At 47.0% G+C, this 22,517-nt stretch overlaps 1 long non-coding RNA gene across 1 annotated transcript in view; it reads right to left on the bottom strand.

The window, feature by feature from the left end:
- Positions 1-7,243: 7,243 nt before the first annotated feature.
- LOC129381285 (uncharacterized) overlaps positions 7,244-22,517 on the bottom strand; it is a 146,584-nt gene continuing 131,310 nt past the window's right edge. The window contains exon 2 of the long non-coding RNA XR_008609484.1: positions 7,244-7,701. This is a non-coding gene — a long non-coding RNA (uncharacterized lncRNA). The remainder of the gene's footprint in view (positions 7,702-22,517) is intronic.

Raw genomic sequence — 22,517 nt, 5'->3', positions numbered from 1 at the left:
TTCTTTCTTCTTCTCCGCCCTTAAACTGGCTCTCTCAACTACTACACGCAGAGACAAAGCAACAGCGCGCGCATTAGATCCCATAGATGAGATAAATATTTACAATTAGTATTAGGGTTATAATTATATTCGAGTGCTGATTGCCGTGCTATCGTTTGCTAACGAAGCTTTCCCTCAAGTCTAAATATTTTAAGGCAGTTTGTCGTGTGTGTATCATGGCTACGCACGCTTATATCGCATTCCGTTTCTCTACCACGGGTGCGCTTTAAAACCACGGCGCTGCAGTTTTTGCTTCAGCAAAAACCGACTATCGCGGACAACGTGAGTCTCTTTCCACGTAAGTGTGAGGCTCGGAGCAGGAGCTGTGGCGCTTGAAAGTAGCCTGGGGCCTGACGAACCAACCGACTGAGCTATCTTTCTGGGCAACATCGAAGGGTCACGAGTTCAAATCACCTGTTATGTTCCTTTTTTTTTTCTGCCCCTTTTTCTTTCTTTTTTTTTTCTTTTTTTTCTTCCTTTTAATGGCTTTTCCTTTATTTTATCACTGTACGGGAACCCTCCTAAAAAAAAATATATATATATATATTTATATAGATCTTCAAATATTTATGGCCTCACACTCACATGTGCAGGTCATAAATACCAGGTTCTCTAGCCGAGTGCCATCCATGCGGTATAACCGAGCTCAGATTGGTCCACCTTGACTGACCAAGTAGGGCACCACTGTAGGTTAAATGAGGCGTACAACTCCTGCGGGACCCGCCGTGGTTGCTCAGTGGTTATGGTGTTAGACTGCTGAGCACGAGGTCGCGGGATCGGACCCCGACCACGGCGGCCGCATTTCGATGGGGGCGAAATGCGAAAACACCCGTGTACTTAGAATTAGGTGCACGTTAAAGAACCCCAGGTGGTCGAAATTTTCGGAGTCCTCCACTACGGCGTGCATAATCAGAAAGTGGTTTTGTCACGTAAAACCCCATAAATTAATTTTTAATTTAACTCCTACGGGGACGGTAGAGTATCCGTCTCCAGTGCAAGAGTACCGTGATTCAAATCCCGGTGCCGCGCTATTCTCCACCGGAAAATACAAAAAAAAAAAAAAAAACGTGTGTTGAGAAAATTGCACAAACAGGCCTGGAGTGCGGCCTGATCCCGGTGACCAGAACCGGTAACGCACTCTCTCACCAGAGCAGGATTGGCCACCCTGGTGCAGTACTTGGCCACAACCTCCTATATGAATACAACAATCAAACCCCGGCCCTCAGTCCCCAGCAGCCGCGAAGCAACTGACCACGGCGGCGGTCAGATCTGTGACGCTGCAGAGGGTGCTAAGAATACCTGGCTCCGGACAGGCCGCCATTGGAATCTGAACCTGGCAACGTTTAACGTTAGAACGCTATCTAGTGAGGCGAGTCTAGCAGTGTTATTGGAGGAACTAGAGGGTAGTAAATGGGATATAATAGGGCTCAGTGAGGTTAGGAGGACAAAAGAAGCATATACAGTGCTAAAAAGCGGGCATGTACTGTGCTACCGGGGCTTAGCGGAGAGACGAGAACTAGGAGTCGGATTCCTGATTAATAAGGAAATAGCTGGTAACATACAGGAATTCTATAGCATTAACGAGAGGGTGGCATGTCTTGTTGTGAAACTTAATAAGAGGTACAAAATGAAGGTTGTTCAAGTCTACGCTCCTACATCTAGTCATGATGACCAGGAAGTCGAAAGCTTTTATGAAGACGTAGAATCGGCGATGGGTAAAGTCAAAACAAAATACACTATACTGATGGGCGACTTCAATGCCAGGGTAGGCAAGAAGCAGGCTGGAGACAAGTCAGTGGGGGAATATGGCATAGGCTCTAGGAATAGCAGAGGAGAATTATTAGTAGAGTTTGCAGAACAGAATAATATGCGTATAATGAATACCTTTTTCCGCAAGCGGGTTAGCCGAAAGTGGACGTGGAGGAGCCCGAATGGTGAGACTAGAAATGAAATCGACTTCATACTCTGCGCGAACCCTGGCATCATTCAAGATGTAGACGTGCTCGGCAAGGTACGCTGCAGTGACCACAGGATGGTAAGAACTCGAATTAGCCTAGACTTGAGGAGGGAACGAAAGAAACTGGTACACAAGAAGCCAATCAATGAGTTAGCGGTAAGAGGGAAACTAGAGGAATTCCGGATCAAACTACAGAACAGGTATTCGGCTTTAACTCAGGAAGAGGACCTTAGTGTTGAAGCAATGAACGACGATCTCATGGGCATCATTAAGGAGTGCGCAATAGAAGTCGGTGGTAACGCCGTTAGACAGGAAACCAGTAAGCTATCGCAGGAGACGAAAGATCTGATCAAGAAACGCCAATGTATGAAAGCCTCTAATCCTACAGCTAGAATAGAACTGGCAGAACTTTCTAAGTTAATCAACAAGCGTAAGACAGCGGACATCAGGAACTATAATATGGATAGAATTGAACAGGCTCTCAGGAACGGAGGAAGCCTAAAAACAGTGAAGAAGAAACTAGGAATAGGCAAGAATCAGATGTGTGCGTTAAGAGACAAAGCCGGCAATATCGTTACTAATATGGACGAGATAGTTCAAGTGGCTGAGGAGTTCTATAGAGATTTATACAGTACCAGTGGCACCCACGACGATAGTGGAAGAGAGAATAGCCTAGAGGAATTCGAAATCCCACAGGTAACGCCAGAAGAAGTAAAGAAAGCCTTAGGAGCTATGCAAAAGGGGAAGGCAGCTGGGGAGGATCAGGTAACAGCAGATTTGTTGAAGGATGGTGGTCAGATTGTTCTAGAGAAACTGGCCACCCTGTATACGCAATGCCTCATAACCTCGAGCGTACCGGAATCTTGGAAGAACGCTAACATAATCCTAATCCATAAGAAAGGGGACGCCAAAGACTTGAAAAATTATAGACCGATCAGCTTACTGTCCGTTGCCTACAAAGTATTTACTAAGGTAATCGCAAATAGAATCAGGAACACCTTAGACTTCTGTCAGCCAAAGGACCAGGCAGGATTCCGTAAAGGCTACTCAACAATAGACCATATTCACACTATCAATCAAGTGATAGAGAAATGTGCAGAATATAACCAACCCTTATATATAGCTTTCATTGATTACGAGAAAGCGTTTGATTCAGTCGAAACCTCAGCAGTCATGGAGGCATTACGGAATCAGGGTGTAGATGAGCCATATGTAAAAATACTGGAAGATATCTATAGCGGCTCCACAGCCACCGTAGTCCTCCACAAAGAAAGCAACAAAATCCCTATAAAGAAAGGCGTCAGACAGGGAGATACGATATCTCCAATGCTATTCACAGCATGTTTACAGGAGGTATTCAGAGGCCTGGAGTGGGAAGAATTGGGGATAAAAGTCGATGGAGAATACCTTAGCAACTTGCGATTCGCTGATGATATTGCCTTGCTTAGTAACTCAGGAGACCAATTGCAATGCATGCTCACTGACCTGGAGAGGCAAAGCAGAAGGGTGGGTCTGAAAATTAATCTGCAGAAAACTAAAGTACTGTTTAACAGTCTCGGAAGAGAACAGCAGTTTACGATAGGTAGCGAAACACTGGAAGTGGTAAGGGAATACATCTACTTAGGGCAGGTAGTGACCACGGATCCGGATCATGAGACTGAAATAACCAGAAGAATAAGAATGGGTTGGGGTGCGTTTGGCAGGCATTCTCAAATCATGAACAGTAGGTTGCCACTATCCCTCAAAAGGAAAGTGTACAACAGCTGTGTGTTACCAGTACTCACATATGGGGCAGAAACCTGGAGGCTTACGAAAAGGGTTCTGCTGAAATTGAGAACGACGCAACGAGCTATGGAAAGAAGAATGATGGGTGTAACGTTAAGGGATAAGAAAAGAGCAGATTGGGTGAGGCAACAAACGCGGGTAAACGACATCTTAGTTGAAATCAAGAAAAAGAAATGGGCATGGGCCGGACATGTAATGAGGAGGGAAGATAACCGATGGTCACTAAGAGCTACGGACTGGATTCCAAGAGAAGGGAAGCGTAGCAGGGGGCGGCAGAGAGTTAGGTGGGCAGATGACATTAAGACGTTTGCAGGGACAACATGGCCACAATTAGTACATGACCGGGGTAGTTGGAGAAGTATGGGAGAGGCCTTTGCCCTGCAGTGGGCGTAACTAGGCTGATGATGATGATGATGATATGCTCCCGCAGGGAGCAGAGCTGCGCATACCTTTTCCGGCGCCGCTCGCACCGCTATTGGCCGAGCGCGAAAAATGACGTGAAAAGATCCGCGCCGCTGCGAAGCCAACTTTACGGGCGCATCGCCGACTCATGCGAACTCGTCGTTTCCGTCAGTACCATCGCCATTGCAATCAGTGGACCGTCGATCGTGCGTTCAGAGGAGCAGCTAGAAGAAGCTCTTGCATCTTGAATCTTTTTCTATTTGCAGATTTGCTGCTACTAAATAGTAAGCACTACTAAATAGTAAGTACTACTAAATAGTAATAGTAAATAAAAGTAAGCTTTGCTTAAAATGTGCACATGTCAACATTTGAAATGCGCTTAAATCTGTGTCTGCACCGCATGTATCGAAAACTTGCAGCTGTTGTGAACGATGGTTAGTGATAAATGGCGCTCTATTAACGGTCACTGACATAACTGCAGGCATGATAGCTCTCTTGGCGACGGTCATTAATCGGCTGGTTTCGGCAGCCAAAATGCGCTAAGTGTCCACCTTACGTGTGTGAAGTTTTAAACACTCTTTAAAACACTTCTTGCTTTCTGGCCATGATAAGACAACTTCATATGCATGCTGAAAATCATTGCACCGCTGTTTGTGGCAACGTACTGCGCGTTTGCGAGCGAACTTTGGAGCTGTTCGAGCCACGGGAGTATATTATTTTGGGGAATCGAAGGCGGTCCCACCCCATATTTGTACGTTCGTGTGTGTGTTTGTATATGCGTGTTTACATAGGTACATACAAAGTTTCGGTTGGTTGGAAGCCCACCCCCTCCGGCTGCACGAATGACTCGTTCGAGCGTAGCCTGTATTAACAAGTGCCCTTTGCTAAGCGCCTGCGAAGAATTGGCGCTTGTAGCTCGCGACCACCAGAGAAAAAGGCGGAACACCGCGCGGCATTTGGCTCCTGCGCGCGCGAGGAGTGGCTTCGCTGCAGAGCTGGATCACGGCGGCGGAACTATGCGCAACTCTGCTCCCTGCGGGAGCATATACAGGAACACTAGGCGTTGAGAGCGCCGCATGCGAAGCAAAATTCTATTAGCAGGTGGTACCCCTCTCCCATCTCTCGTTCGTGCCGCCTTGATTGCCTCCTGCACTGCGCGTGTTTTGGCACGTTTCGCGCCGCGCGCGGTGTGTGCCTACGTGTGTGTGCGTGGAGATTTCGTTCGAAGGGCGGTGTACAGTCTGTTTCACATTTAGGGGAAAACTCGCAGCGCATTGCATCGCGATGCGGCGAGCGCTTGAGTCAGGCGGCGGCAGCAGCTCGCGCAGGTGCTCGAGGGGCGGGATATTGAACGGCGTCGTCTGCTACGGCGGCGCGCGCTGGCCGCATTGTCGGGAAACGTTCTACTATCAGTTGCAGGGCGCCGATCTCATCGCTAGGGCGTGAAATCAGCCGGTATTCTTTACTATGCGTTGTGCGACGCGAACTGATACGCCTCGAAGGTAAGTTCATCGCTGCAGGGCAGTCATAGACGACGTACTGATTCCATACATTCTTGACGGCCCGTTTCTGGAAGGCGACTATATATTCTAACGCGATAGGTCGCCGATCCACACTGCTCGTGTGGTGCAACAACTGCTAGAAGAGCGCGCAGTCACTCTCTTGGAGTGGCCGCCTCAATCCCCGGGCGCCAACATCATTTAAAATGTCTGGGGCCCGTTGAAAGTATCGCTGGCGCACCGTCCCCTCTATCAGACGCCCGAGGATAGGCTTCGATCCACCATCGTCAGTGACTGAGACGTGCTGCAAATGAACACATCCCTGATCAAGGCATTCTGCACTTCACTGCCTTCCAGGATGAGCGCTGTCATCGCTGCCACTGGGGACATGACGAGATACTAACTGAAGTTCCGAGCGTGACGTGTCCAATTCCCCGCCGGCGGGTAGAGTCTGTCTGGTGTAGCGAATGATTCTCAAGAAAAACCATTTCCAGCTCATTGTCTGAACCTAAAACATTCATTTAATCGTATCCGTTTGTTTCATCGTGTTCGACTCCCATAGTTATCATTGTTGAGTGATTTGTTTTCCTTTCGAGTCAAACAAAGACTGAACACGTTGCGCGCACATCTTGGTGCGTCTTGTCGCTGCTTATTACGGTAGCACACACAGTGAAGAAATATACGTACACTGCCCCTGACAGTAGCACGCTTCCCGACAATGCGGCCAGCGCGCGCCGCCGTAGCAGACGACGCAGATCACGACTCCGCCCCTCGAGCGTCTGCGCCTGCTCGAGCTGCTGCCACCGCACGACTGCATTGCTTGCCGCATCGCGATGCAATACGTTCCCAGTTTTTCCCTAAGTGTGAAACAGACTGTACACGCTTCTATTTGCCTTTAAGAAGATCGGTAGGCTTGACGATTATTTTTATGGCTGCAATGCGGCGAAAGGGCAGCGTCTGCTTAACCATGTAAGTGACGCTGAGCAGGTGATTGGAAACGACATCGTATGTACCGCCGGAAAAATCATCAGCACATACGATGCGGCACATACATACGGCACATACGAGCTAAAGTCATTTTTGCAGTTTCTCACAATATGTTTGCTACAAATCCGTGTTGTCTCTGATGGCGACAACGGTCTTCCATCGACACTGTGTGGAAATAAACAAAATATATCGCTGCATAGCATAAGTACGACATGCGCACACAACTTTAACTAGTGCGTCCCCTACAATATGGAATAGAAGCAGCAATGTAGACAGCTTGGCCATTTTTTAACAGTGCTCAAGAGACGGAAGTTGAAAGTATTAGTAATCATTCCTGCTTCAGCAATGCCGGCGCGACCAAGACGCGGGCCGCGTATCGTCCAGTAACTCGATCGATCGGTGCAGTGGTGAAGCGGGAATGAACTCCGGTCATGTTCAATGCATCCTGCACATATTCAATTTCTCGGCACGCGTGAACTTCGGCCACTGCTAGCGCATACAACTGAAGTGGTTTCCATTCTTGGGCAGCGCACACCTAAACGAAACACGAGAAAGAAGACAGGACAAGCGCTCGTCGAACAAAAGTTTTTATATGAATAAAAGGATTATGTACCGAGTAATTATTAAATTCATGTGGGTTACATATAAAAACCGTCATACACTCAGGAGTGATCAATGAACGAGCTCGCTTCGTTTGCCAGTTGTTTACTTCGCTCGGCACACCGCAGTAATCCATGTGTGTCGTCTGCTTTTTTCGTACCATTTTCTTGTGAATCGGCAGAATTTCACTGGTGGCATCAACCATTTCGTGTTTACATTGCTGTCGTGACAGTTAACAACACAATAATAATTTCCGGTCATCCGAAGAGGCGCCCTCGCAAACAAGAGACGTTTCGCGCGCAGCGCGAACTGAACGCGGGCGCGACCGCTAAGGGAAGCGGCGGCGGAAACCTACACCCGTTGGAGATGAAATCGTTCCGCCAGGGGAGAAACGAGCGCTGGCGTCTAGGATGAAACTTGGCGTGCGGTCGTCTATAGTCGGGCGCACCGGCGCAGCCAACGTAACCGGCGGCTTCCGACGCGCCCCGACGGGCCCGGCGCCGATATGGCTTCTGAGCCATTCGCCCGTCGGAGTCGGCGGAACTCTCGCACCACAATGCATTGCGCGCGAAGAACAAGGCGCCAATACAACTCCGCAGACGGCGTTTGCGGACGGCGCGCGACTTCGCGAACGTTCTGCGCATGCTCCGAAGATAGCAGCCGACGCCACGCGCGTTGAAGTATAGAGGGGATGGCATCTCGGCTGGCGCAGCGCAACCGACGTAGCGTGACTGACCGCGAACGACGCTCGCCCGCGCGCCGATAACGTCGGACTATAAACGAGCCTTTACTGGCAAAATTGAAGCCGCTCCCCCCTCCCTCCTGCGCACGAGATTGAGCCGCGATCGTCAGTGCCCCTTGCGCCCGGTCGCGAAATACGCATTAACCAGATTTAGTTGGGCGTCCTCAACCACCCACGTGCGCAGGGCGCGTGGTTGTGCGCGCGTAGCGTAGCACGCGCTCACGATACGGCAATAGTTGGCCGGACGCAAAGGGTGACAATGGGATTGCTGACTTGCACGCGTATGAACCAGTAGCGTGCTAATCAGTGCCACCATATGCCACCTTCTGAAACTGTGTAGCCACTATCAGCCGCCACGAAGTCAAACCACAAGCCGGAGTCATATCTTCGGCCAAAGCGATATCGAAAAATGCGCTCTTGTGGACAAGCGAGAACGTTCCACCAAGGCCGCAGAGCCTGCAGCAGATGCTACGCGGCTTATGAAAAGCTGCGGGCGCACGCAGGATACTGTGCGTGCTCCTGCGTACTGCGCATGCGCACTGACGCCTCCGCGAGTTTGCTGCGTACGCAGAGCTGCTGCGGACGCCCAAATGAAACTATTACGGCCGGAGCACATCACCATCCTCCCCATTCCTTCCCTGCCATTTCAACGCGGCCATTCGCGCCACGGAAGACGGTCCATTTGCTCTCCGCTTTCCTCCCTCGCGCGCAGCATAATTAGCCGCAATCGTCGGCTCCCCTCGCGTGCTTTCACTCGCACATGCAGCATACGAGGCGCGCTGATGGTGTTACCGCCCTTGGATTTTATACGGAACATCACGGCGACGTCGACGGCAAAAATGCGCCTGGTAAAAAGTGGCATCTTGTTCCGCCAAGCAAAGCCCTGTGACGCAACTGCTTTCACTATAGGTATGCTGCCTTTGACACTTCACAAGTGAACGCTGTACTTAAGTTTCTTGCCATAAACATGGACTACACACATTCAATACGTAAAACAGGTTGTGGTTTGCGAAGATTTTGTAGTGTCTATTCTGGCACTTATCGTGCCTAAAGTACTGCTTAAAGGCTCATAAAACTTGCAGTTTTAACGCCTACAAATCCGCCTTCTAGTGGTGAGTGCTGCTTGCATACGTGCATCGGCTTCCTCTGCACCTGTCAACGACTTAAGTACGTGTAGCAGGTTGAACTGTGTTATCATTGGTGTACATGAAGTAATGTATTCTGCATAGCTTATGCGTACGTCCTGATTGGCCAAGAGCACGAATTAATTGGTCTCCGGGCTTTGGGTTTGGTGGTGGTTTTCCCCTTGACCGTGTAGCGGCGCCGCGATGGCGCACCACCCCCCCCCAAGCTATAAACAACTCCGCGGGACGTCCCGCGGTCCTGCCTTGAACGGACCTTCGTGAGCACTGCTGACCAGGCACACGGACACGTTATACGACCCGTTGTGCCGAAAGCCGTTTGGTAGGCTAGCTATATGTACTCATCCCCTGACTTTCTCAGCCATCGCTTTTATAACAACGGAATCCACCGTCGTCCTCACAAAGTGCCAGCCACCATCGAGTTCCCAAAGTCAACTTCGGTCACTATGAATCATTATACAAAACACAAGAGGTGCGCCAAATTGTCTCCATCTCGGAGTTTGCAACTCTGCAAACACTTGTAAATGAACAAGTTAAAACAAAGAGGGGGGGGTGAGGGGGACGGTGGATCGGCCATGTGAAATACATGTGATCTTCAACGGCGTGCTTCGTACTTTTGTTTTATTTTGTATTTTGTCTATCGTTTGTGTTAATATCAAAAGGGCAACGTATCTGTACCTAAATTTACGAGGCATGGATCTGAGATAAAGCTGAATACTTCTGCCCTGGACACACAGCCTGATATTCAGATTTATATTCTGTATTATTTCAACATTTGAATAGCTTGACGTTATATGGTTCTACTGGCTGTACCCACGCCCTGTAGACTGTTCGCGCCGATTGTAGAATGTGGCTAAGATTCAGTGTCTCTTTTGTAAAAAATTATATTCTGAAGTCATTCTTTACCCTCACGAAGACATCACTTTGGTTTAGATGTCGTAGCTCTGCAGTTTTGGAGCTTTCCCTTTATTCATGGGCAGCGTATTAGCCTGCGAGAACGTTTAGGCTTGAATTCCATGAAGTAAAGCCTTGTTTACGCTCCCAGGCCAATTGAGATCGACATTGTTTTAGGAAAATTACATTAGAGTTTACATCCTAACTACTTTGATAAAAGTGACAACATTCTTGCTGAAAGAGGGCTATTAAGTTTCTCCGAGGGACCGCTAAATGCGTAATGACTCCTCAATTCGAAATATGGTACGTAGTAGCTTCTTCCATAGTTTGAATTTTCAGAATGTTCTCTTTGGGTGTCGGGATATTTCACGTATTACAACAATATCCTGATCCGAGAATCAAACTCTACAGCTTCAGATACTGCATATTTGTTCGTCGTTTAAACCTCTTTCAAATTTCAGGCAACATTAAGCCGTGTCAAAAATAATGTGGGGGCGTCTGCAGGACATAACAGGCGAAGAGTATGAGATTATTAAAATACCAAATGCGCTCCTGCTGAACGTTCAAACGCAGGAGTGCTGCCTAATTTTTGGGTGCACTGAGTAATTCCACACGATATATACATACTCAGCCAGACCTTAACATCTACTCTGAGTTCGCAGCAACCGAAGCGCGCACCAGGAAGATGTCATGTTCGATTATGTTGTTTTGAAACCAACAATAGCAGCAAATAAGTTCACAACGCTTGCGGGAGAATCAAAAGAATTAGTTCAAAGCCACTCCTAACTTACCACAGCAGTCAGGTCTTCATGATCTTGCCAAATGTCCGTGAAAAAGGATTCAAAAATGACATCAGGGATGACTGCGCCTTTGACACAAGATTTCATGATACCGTCCTCAATAATGACGGATACCCTGGAGTTTGTGCCTACGGATGAACTTAACAGCTGGTGTGATGAAGCTTGACCTGCCATTTTTTGTACTAAGCGTGCACCAAGATCTTGTTTTGGTACCAAACAGTGACCGAGACTTCGATGCGGGAGGCGTATTTAGATGAAAGCTCTACATGCATGCACTGCAACATGAGAACTAGAACGGATGGCGAATGCATAAGGAGATGTCACATCAGACGCAGCTCATTACCTAAAATACCTTCCGTCGAATCGAACATCGTTTACGAGAAAGAAAAGAACCTGCTGCAGCTGCAGAGCCGGAAAAGCATGCGAACATTTTGATATATTTACGTCAGTAATGTATCTGCACAGCTGCTGGCTATCGCTGCCAACGTACATACTTTTGTTACCAGCAAAAAGTTATAAAATGTCGAATTGGATGCACACTCACAATAAAGGAGTCCATTAGGTACGCTGGACCAAACCTACAAAGCGTGCCTTACTCTGCAGGAAACTTTCTAATTGATCTAATTCTGGCATGTCATCACTGTTATCCAGTGACCGTTGTCCAGACTGTTCCAGCGATATCAGAGCCGCATTTGCAGCTAAGGTTGGTTAATCAAAGAATGATAAATTGACCTGATCAATGTCTGTGACTTGCAGACCGAAGAGTGCCTCAGTGTAATTTTCAAATGCCAGGGCAAATTACTATGCATAGCTTCAGAATAACCAGGGTGAATGTCCCTGCGTTGATTCTTTCGGGCAGGTGGTTGTGCCTAATTACATTTCAGTTTGTTTAATAAGCATATCTGAGTGGACGCTTGAAAAATAATTCTACATGCAGTTTCTCTCAGAAATCTTGACAGCCCCTCAAATGAGAACTATGTGTGCGTACTCAAAAAGCAGTAGCAGCTCATATGCCAACAATGAGAAGGAAGAGCACGACAACAACAGCGAAGATAACGAACGTGGATGCAACAACAGGACTTGAACGGACTTATAAAGATAAGTACTCTCAACCCCCCCCCCCCCTCCCCCGATTCTTAGCCCATATCGCGCTGTAACAGGGTGTCCTGATATATATGCAAATATGAACATATACAAATGCTACGTAACTGGACAGAACCAAGATATTGGTGCATGTCGTCACTTGTAGATACTCAGGTAATTTTTTGCATTGCGCCTAATTACATACCTATTTAAAATTAATTAATAAACATCGCAAATATCTTAATTAAACGAAAACTTTCCAGGACGGAATTGTAGAGCAACATGAATAAACTCCCGATACAGCCTTCTGTTCCTCAATACGTGCTATATAAACGTGTTTTTCCAAGTGTAAAAGAAGCCCGCGAATGCAGGCAAAATTATCACGCTACTGGCTGCTCGAGGAACTTTGCGCGTATTATGATTATTTATTACTATGCTATTAGTTCACACTTAGAATATATATATATATATATAGATATATGAATATATATATATATATATATATATATATATATATATATATATATATATATATATATATATATATATGTATGTATATAGACGCGATGCTCTTGGCAGTCATATGAATTTAAGACCCGTAGTGGAAATAAGAGGTATGCATATATTTAGGCAGCTCCAAAAAGCTCTGTGTCTTCACAGGCATCGGTTTTCTCGGCTAGTGAACTACGTGTTAGACTTACACATTGGCAGCTGTTATAAAGACTTTCATAGCAGCATCCACCACTTCTTCACCGTATTAACATGCCGAAATTCCTCTATCAATAACATAGTGTAGTCTGACTTGTTATCTTGCTGAAGCAGCGTTTGTGAAATTGTTGAACAATTTGTTGCAATTTTTCAGAATAAAACAAACATGAGGTAACTGCAGTGGTTGGTCCCAATATGTTTGCTAATACAAAGAAACGAACAGTACATAGTTTTGCAATAATGTAGATGGGCTTGTGTTTACTGAAAAGCAGTACCTTGGGACTGCAGTACTTTAGCATGAATGTCACTTGCGATAAAGAGAGGGAAATAAAAGGAAAGGCAGGAAGGTCAAACGCAGCTGTACCTGGATTGATACTGTACAAGGAGATAGCGGGAAGTGGGAAGAGAAGAAAAAGAAGGAAAAGCGAAATTGATATTAAGTGATGCGCGCACACACAACAGCGTTCACCGGGCAATTAAAAGAGACGTCAGACTTTAGTCATCATTGAAAATCACACAGAAGTTCTGGTTGGCTGTCTCAGTGTCCGGATGAAGGTCGAGTCCATGGCTCCAGTTCGTTTTCATATGTGACTGCTCTGTCGTGCAGCCGGCCCAATGATATAGCATACAAAGGCTGTCAACGTCAAAAGAAAGACAGTAGATGCTATGTACTATGATGCCGTTACAATCCCTAAAGTGGCACGAGGCACCCGCTGTGGTAGCATAGTGGCTAAGGCGTTGCACTGCTGTGCTCGACTGCGCGAGTTGGGATACAGGCCGCGGCAGCCACATTCCAAGGGAGGCGGATTCTAAAAAAACACGCATGTGCCGTGCGTTGAGTGCACGGTAAAGAACCTCAGGTGCACGGTCAAATTAATACCGAGCCCCGGACAACGGAGTGCCTCGTAACCAGATCATGATTTTGTAACGCAACACCGTCTAAGTGTATCATATTTTAAAGTAGCACGAGATATCGTCCACATTGCCGATACACAATCAGTTGGCAGTTGTTAGCTAAACCCAATCACAAGTGATACAGTTGCGTCCCATAACGATGGGCCAGGTTATAGTAGAAGGCGCAATAAAGGATCAGGTTCAGTGGTGCAATTTCTGGTAGGCCACATTCAGCTACATTCCAAAGTTCTAATGTAATGCATCGGGAACGTACGTGAAGTTACGGCGCTTCAAGAAATTTCGAAAATGGTACCAGTAGGTTGGACTTGATGGACGGAACGAGCTGCTTTGTCGGTGCTTTCGTTGCTAGTGATGCCGCGATGATTCGGCAGTCACTAAAGTTTCGCTTTACGCTCGCTTCAAACAAAGCGGTGGTAAGATTATATATGACTGAATATAGCAGCTGTTCACGAGGGCAATGATGTACGCTTGACTGGAGAGTATGGGGGCTGCCTCGGAGACACAAAAGAGGGCCCACGGTTTAGGTGGCTGTTGATGGATATAGACAGCACAACCTCTGAGAGCCGCAAGCCCTGACCCTGTTGATGTCGTTGTATGAAAGAATTTGCCGCAGGTAGCCCTGAAAACAGTAGCTTTACAACAATTATATCAGACGTACTCTGCCAAGATAGGCGTAGATCTTGATGAGTTTACATGAATTCATAACTTTTAGTTTAGCGTACGTGGACACACAAGGAGTTAAAAAGTAAGGGGACGTTACGACATGTGGTGCCTGCTGGGAAACCTTGCACAAGCTAAGGCACATGACCAGGAATCAGGATGATGATTTATTGGTATCCCGTTTGAAGTGTAGAGGTGACAAACAGCCACCCAGCCTGCTTGACTGAATCACGTCAGAGACATCGCCAAATAGCGCCTCTAGCAATCGCCCCCGCAAACACGCGTGTTTTTTGTGGGAGAGCGTCGCTTTTCGCGAATACCGAATCATAGAAGCAATCTTTCAGCAATGTCCCGTGGAAATACGTCCTACGCGCCTAGCCCAACATCTCATGCAAGCGGTACCGTTACTTACGGGAGAGAACGCGTTTCAAATTGCATGCGAAATTCGAAGTATGAGAATCTATTGAAAAGTTCAAAGTTTGGTGACCTTTTTAGACAGAAAAACACGATTTGCGGTGAAACTACTGCAACGATTGGTATATTTCCGGGGATTTAGCTTCTTCAATGATATAGCTTTGACATAGCTTGGGAAACAACATAGGGGCGGGCTAATACAACCTGTCGGGAAAAAAGTGGTGAGGATTCGAACCGCAGATGCCTTCTTGATTTATGCCCACAAGGATTTCAAGAATACACTGACCTCTGTTGCGAATACCAGAGCTCTTATAGAATTCTGCGGTTTGGTTCCTGACTCCCTCTGCTGCAGAGTCAGGTCACACTACCCTGATAAAACTGCTTATGCAATTGTTGCGTAGATGTGTGAGAATAATCTTCGACCTTCGTATTAATAACGACCTTCGACCTTCGAATTAATAATCTTTGTATTAAGAGTATTTAAAAACATTAACATGAGTAAGAGGGAGGACATAAATGGTCTAAAAATGGAGCCGATTAAATATATTATTCATCTTCTTAGCCCGTGTGTGACACATATTTACAAGCTTTCCTTACGAACTGGCATTTTCCCACAGAATATGAAGAATGCTAAGGTGACGGTAATATACAAAAGTGAAAATAAAAACATTCTCGGGAATTATAGCCCTATTTTAATCCTTCCCCTATTCTCCAAAGGATTTGAAAAAAATTATTCATCTTAGACTGTCAAACTTTTTTGACAAACATTCCGTCATAGCAAAATGGCAATACGGATTTAGATCAGGTTTTTCAGCAGAAAGTGCTCTGCTGTTTCAAAAAGAATTGATTCCTAAAAATATTGAAGCAAAAAATTCAGACTCGGCATATTTTTAGATGTGTCCACGGCCTTTGATAAAATAATCCATGAAACATCAATAGGAAAGCCGCAGTGTTATGGAGTTCGTGGTGGTTGCCCTCAATCTAATTCAAAACTACTTAACAAACAGACATCAATGTGTATCGATAAGCAGAACCCTGTCTTCTATGCAACCTGTTAAATACGGAGTTCCGCAATGCAAAATATTGGGGCCGCTTTTGTTTAATATATGTATTATTGATACTGCAAATGTTGACCCTTCAGCCCAATACATAATCTATGCTGATGATACAAGTCTTTCCTTTCAGTAACAAATATACATGAACTTGTGAATCTAGCTAACTTGACATTAGAAAAGATATGCAGCTGGACACTTAGAAATTATTTACAAATTAACTGCTCAAAAATTAATGTGTTCTTTTTCGCTCTAAATGCCCAATTTATGAGCTCACTCATTCTTATAATCTCATGTTGAACAATAATAAAATTGAATTTTCTTCTACAGTAAAATCTCTAGGTGTTATTTTTCACGAATATATGAAATGCGATTACAATGCGGAACATCTACAAAACAAGCTTTGCAAGGTATTCGATGTACTGAGAAAATGTCAGCGTGTATTGCCACTTCTTCAAAAGCTTTCGATATTTAAGGCACTCTTCTCATCACATATGCGCTATTGTAACTTAATTTGGCGTAACGGAACACAGCAATCCACAAATAATCTTGGTATCCTACAAAAAAGGCCCTACGTTCTGTTGCACACCTATCATTTAATGTACATACTTCAGAACTACTCGATAAATATGATGTAAATAAATTAAACGTGCTGTATGAATACACTTTATTACTTTCATTTAGATCTGATGCTGAAAAAAAATCGCGGTTATATACACAATGTAGCTAACTTGCAACTAAATCCTTCTTCCCTCTTAAACAGACACTCGGAACAATGGTATGTGCTACGGCCGCGCAATAATTATGGCTTTCAAACACTAAGTTATTGCTTGCCGAAGACATTAAAGAAATTCTAGATTTCTTATAAAAACGATTGCACACTCTCTAACACTCGGTTTTTAAGCATGCCATGTTAAATATGTTCACACTTAAATTTCACATTTTGTAAAATGTGTTTTCTGCGGGTATCATGTTTTCTCATTCGACACCGACGTTGAAAAAGCTGTTCTTAATGGAGCTTTTTTCCCTCGTCTCAACCACTTATGTGAAACTCCATGTATGCGGTAAATAAGTGAACTTGAAACTTGGTCCTTCTTTAAAGAGTTTGAACAATGAAGCATGGCAAAGAAGCGTGAAGGTTTGCTAGAAATACTCCTTTATTATCGGTTACGTCCCATAACGGTACAGCGGTCTTGTGATGATCACGCCAGCGCCCATCATCATCATCATCATCATCATCATCATCATCATCATCATCATCAACAACAACAACAACAACAACAACAACCTATTTAGGTCCACTGCAGGACGAAGGCCCCTCCCTGCGATCTCCAATCACCCCTGTCCTGTGCCAACCAATTCCAACTAGCACCCGCGAATTTCCTATTTTCGTCGCACCACGTAGTCTTCTGCCGTCCTCTGCTGCGCTTCCCTTCTCTTGGTACGCCAGCGCCCACTGAACGCCATTTATAATTTTCTCCACTATCTTTAAATAAAGCTGGGTGGTGCCCTTCGTTGTGCGTCAGTAGCACAGCAGCAGCTGAGTCGTTTACTGTGGTGCTGCTGAGCTGCGGATTCCCTTTTCCGCCTTTGTGCCAGAAGACATGGCTACTACAAATTCAACCTTGAATACTGGCCTTTCTTTCGCAGAAAGCTTAATTAGGTAGGTACACGAGGTGAGCAGGCCAAATATTCAAGTAGTTCTGACATTCAATATAATTTCATAGGCAATTTCGGTATCCGTTATTTCTTTACATATTTATTATACTTACAGATGTGCTAATAATGATGTAGTATGTGAGACTTAAGTCGTTATACTTCATAACTCATGCCTACTATGGCTGTCCTGAAAATTAGCAGCTGAAGTACTGCTTGACGTTGTATAGAAGGCCATCCATTTGAAAAAAAAAAGTATGTGCCAAATAAAAAAAGGACATACGTGTGCCCAATGGCACAGTAGCCGTCATAAGCTTAATTACGTGGCACAGGAACTGCGAACATGTTTAATTCCAACGCAGCTAGGCCCGCAGCAAGTAAAGCTATATGCGAAACGGCTGTTTATTCTAGACCAGCGCATGCTGTAAATCATAATATCACACTGCGTCCCAAGGGTGCGGAAATATAACCTCTTTTTTTCAGATTCTGTGGTTCTTAAGCTTTTGACGCTGTTCCGAAGACATAAGACTGGTTTTTTTGCTAATACGTAATGACAAGCAAGGAGCTCTTGACTATAGAATATTAGAGTGTGAAATGGTAGAAATTGTGCAAGGTCAGGCCGCTTTACGACATAAATCTAGCGATAGAAGATCAGGATGCTTTTGTTTTAGTTTATTAACACTTATGATGACTGGATAGTCACACTAAATGAATATTACTGCCCGATTCTGGACAGACTCGACTGTACTGCATAGGTTGTATATCGGTGAAGATTCCTTACTAATGCCATAGTGCGAATTACTATTCTAATTTTGGCCTCTCCTACGCTGACCGATTGGTGTAGCATTCAGAAGAGGTAGCGGTTGTTTCTTCGGATGTAGCTAAGGCCACCATTGATGTGATTAGCAATGGTGGGTATGTGAACTGTATGACTGGGATTATTGTATGAAGTACGCCAGGGTACCTATGCGAAGTCACAGTGGGAATTAGAGTTCCTTCTGTATATATTGCTACACGCATGTGGCATTTAATTGTTTGAACGAGGTGCGTGGGCTCCATCACTCGAGAAAAGAGAAAGAAGAACGAACTGGGCTCGCGCGGTGAATCTAACCGGTCAGCGCTGCAACCGCTTTTGTAAATATAACCTGTAAATAGTTGCTCGTCTTACTGACGCGTCCTTCACGTAACATTGTGGTGGAGGTGGAAGGTTCCCCGTCCTCGCCACGGAGCTCTGAAGTGGCCGCACCGTCTTCTTCTAAGCTATGGCTTCCGATATAACCATCCCGTCGCCACCTACACCTGCGGCGCCAACTACAATGTAGGTTAGAGTTCCTAGTCTCCGTGATCCTGGCACATTCTCTGGACGGCACACCGCCTGTCTGCTTTCACACCCATGAGGTCGAGCTCTCCAGCTGGAACATTTTAAAAGAGAGGCTTCGCGACTAATTTGGCAACCCGTCAGGTTGCCAACAGGCTGCGCGTTTCCAGTCGTCGACCAAATCGTATGTCTCCTACATACAGGAAGTGCTCGCGCTTTGCCGGAAAGTCGACGAGCACATGACCTAGGTTGACAAGGTGTGCCGTATCCTACAATACATCGCGGTCGACGCCTTCAATTTGCTGGTCTATAACAACGTTTCTACAGTCGACGCAAGGCTGCCGCCGCTTCGAGGTAGACAAAAGCCGCCGCGTCGTCCCACAGTTTTCCCGGCTCCCAAACACCCCTACCACGTCCTCTTGCTCCGCTCTTACCGCCACATGACAATTTCAAGAGAACGTCACACGTATCGTTCGACGTGAGATTGAAGCGGCGAGTCCGGCCCCCCTTCATCCACCACCCCTTGACGGTACATTTGACCAAGCGGCCCCCACTATTTCCGTTATTAAAGCAGCCATGCGGCAAGAAATTGCGAACCTTGTCAACCCTACCGCCTGCTCTGTCTCGCGATCTCATTCGGCACCCAGTCCAATGTCCACAACCTGTAATAACCATTATTTCGCTCCCAGACCACGCAATCCTGCTGAATGGCGAACCCCAGACGACAAACCGATCTGCTTCCGCTGCCACCGCGTTGGTCATGTAGCCCGCCACTGCCCCACCACCTGGATGCTGCCGTAGTGGAGCGCATTCCCTGCTCCTCGCCCATACGTCGACGCTCGCCATTATTCACCTCGCCGTCTGTACCCTACTTCTGATGCCGCTGACAGCCGCTCCTCCGTGCGATCGCGGTCGCCTCAACGCCATCGCTCCCCGTCGCCCCAACCTCGCCGCTTTTCTTCGCCAAACCGACGGACGGAAAACTAGGCGATGCAGCTCTTAGAGGTAGTGCTGCATCACGTTCGTCCTGTCCAAATCCTCCGTTGACGCTCCTCACCAACACGAACCTAACTGAAGTAGACGTACATGGTGTTCCGTTGACTGTATTAATTGATACTGGAGCCCAAGTGTCCATAATGAGCGCTAACCTAGTCGTCGCCTCAAAATATTTCTAACACCTGCCATCACTGGAGCCGTACGCGTCGCCAATAGCGCCATTGTTGCCGTCAGTGGTATGTGCACTGCTCGCATAGGAATTGCTGGCCGCCAAGTTCCAGTCCTGTCCACCATGCTGACCAGTTGCCCTCATGACCTAATCTTCGGGCTCGACTTTCTGACGACGCATTCTGTCCTCATCGACTGTTCGTCCGGTACGCTGTGCCTCGAGCTTCCTCTTCTTTCAGACGTTCGCCCCGAACACCCTCTGCACTACAGCGTTTGCTCGCTTCCCTCCAAAAACCCTAACGTTCGCCGAATTGGCCTCAACGGCAACCGTTCCTGATGGCGGCTATGTCGTCGCACCAATTCGTGATGTCCTCTTGGCGCGCGACATCTCTGTGCCACACTCCGTCGTAACCCTTGCCGCTAACCGTATGTGTCTCCCCGTTATCAATTTTGGCTTGCTGAAGCAAGTGTTACCTGAAGGCATAGCTGTAGCCACGCTCCGATCAGTGACAGACGAACACGTCACTGCTTTTGCAGCCGACGCGTCTCCAGATCCTCCCAATTACCCGCAGGATGCCTTAAACCTAGAGGGCCCATTACGTCCCATGGTCACTCCGGACCTCGCACCTGACCAAGCAGCCGTTATTTATCGTCTTTTGCTTTCCTACCGCGACATATTTGACACTGACAATCGACCACTTAGTCAGACATCCCTTGTTAAGCATCAGATATGCACTGGTGGTGCTGGTTCGATTCACCGCCGACCGTATCGCGCGTCCACGGCAGAGCGGCAAGTTATTCAGAATGAAGTAAACACGATGTTCGCCAGAGGCATTGTTGAGCCCTCGTCGAGTCCTTGGGCGTCGCCGTTCGTGCTCGTCAAAAAGAAAGATGGCACGTGGCGTTTCTGCGTTGATTACCGCCACCTAAACCGAATCACTACGAAGGACGTTTACCCTTTACCACGAATCTACGACGCTCTTTATTGTCTTCACGGTGCCAAATACTTTTCGTCCGTCGACCTTCGATCTGGTTATTGGCAGATTTCCGTCGATGACCAAGACCAACAAAAGACCGCTTTCGTCACTCCAGACGGCGTCTTCCAATTCAAGGTTATGCCGTTCGGTTTATGCAATGCTCTCGCCACGTACGAACGGATAATGGACTCTCTGCTTCAAGGTTTTAAATGGTCAACTTACCTTTGTTACGTCAGCGACGTCCTTATGTTTTCTCCTACATTTTAGACGCACCTTGAGCGCGTCGCAGCTATCCTTGACGTCTTCCACAAGGCTGGGCTCCAATTAAACTCATCCACGTGCCACTTCGGGCGCCGACAGATTACAGTACTAGGCCATCTCGTCGATGCTTCCGGCGTATAACCTGACCCGGAGAAAATTCGAGCAGTAAAGGCTTTTCCTGTACCTCAGTCTGTCAAAGACGTCCGGAGTGTTGTGGGGCTCTGTTCTTATTTCAAACGGTTTGTGAAAGATTTCGCAGCAATCGCTCGACCACTTACTGAACTTCTGAAGAAAGACGTGCCTTTTACGGGGGTCACCCTATGGCTGCCGCATTTTCACGCCTTATCACGATTCTCGCCAATCCACCGGTCTTGGGCCACTTTGACCCGTCGGCACCTACAGAGGTATGACCCTATGCCAGTGGTCATGAGATCGGCGCCGTCTTATCGCAAGGCCAATACGGAGACGACCGCGTTATAACCTACGCTAGCCGGCTCCTGACAACTGCAGAGCGCTACTATTCGATTAACGAGCGCAAATGTCTTGCTCTCGCCTGGGCTGTTTCAAAGTTCCGCCCATACTTATATGGCAAGCCCTTCTCAGTAATCACAGACCACCATGCGCTCTGTTGGCTCTCGTCGCTCAAGGATCCTACAGGTCGGATCGGTTGTTGGGCCCTCCGACTACAAGAATATCCCTACACAGTGACTTACAACTCGGCCCGCCAACACCAGGACGCAGATTGCCTCTATCGCTACCCAGTCGAAGACGCGACCTCTACGTCTGATACTGACACCGATGCCTGTGTTCTCTCAGTTTTTCCACTGCTCTCTGTCGCCGACGAGCAGGGCCGTGACCCGTCCTTGCGTATCATCATTGACCGTCTGGAATCGTCACTTGCCGACAGTTCCCTTCGCTTATTCACACTTCAAGATGGCGTACTCTACCACCCCAACGTTCACCCCGACGGCCCTGCATTCCTCCTTGTGATCCCTAAGCACCTTCGCTCGGCTGTTCTCCACGAACTTCACGACCTCCCCACTGCCGGTCACTTGGGTGTGTCACGTACCTACGACCGGATCCGCCGAAGCTTCTTTTGGCCAGGGCTAGCTCGCTCCGTTCGAAGATACGTAGCTGCGTGTGAGAAAGGCCAGCGACGCAAGACACTATCGACGCTCCCTACTGGGTAACTTCAACCATTCGACCTTCCCGAAGAACCATTCTTTCGGTTTGGTTTGGATTTACTTGGCCCTTTTCCTCTTTCTCCCACTAGGAACAGGTCGATCGCTGTGGCCACGGATTACGCCACGCGCCATGCCATCACCCGAACGCTTCCTACAAGCTGCGCCACAGATGTCGCCGGTTTTCTTCTACGCGACGGGATTTTGGGCGCTATAACGTAAAACTATTCCAAACTTTTCTATTCCAATTCTGCTATCAGCCCTCCACGATTGGTGAAAAA

The sequence above is a fragment of the Dermacentor andersoni genome, chromosome 1 (assembly GCF_023375885.2).
Source record: "Dermacentor andersoni chromosome 1, qqDerAnde1_hic_scaffold, whole genome shotgun sequence".
NCBI lineage: Eukaryota > Metazoa > Arthropoda > Arachnida > Ixodida > Ixodidae > Dermacentor > Dermacentor andersoni.
Note: the sequence above shows the minus strand (reverse complement) of the source record. Positions and strands in the feature narration are given on the sequence as shown.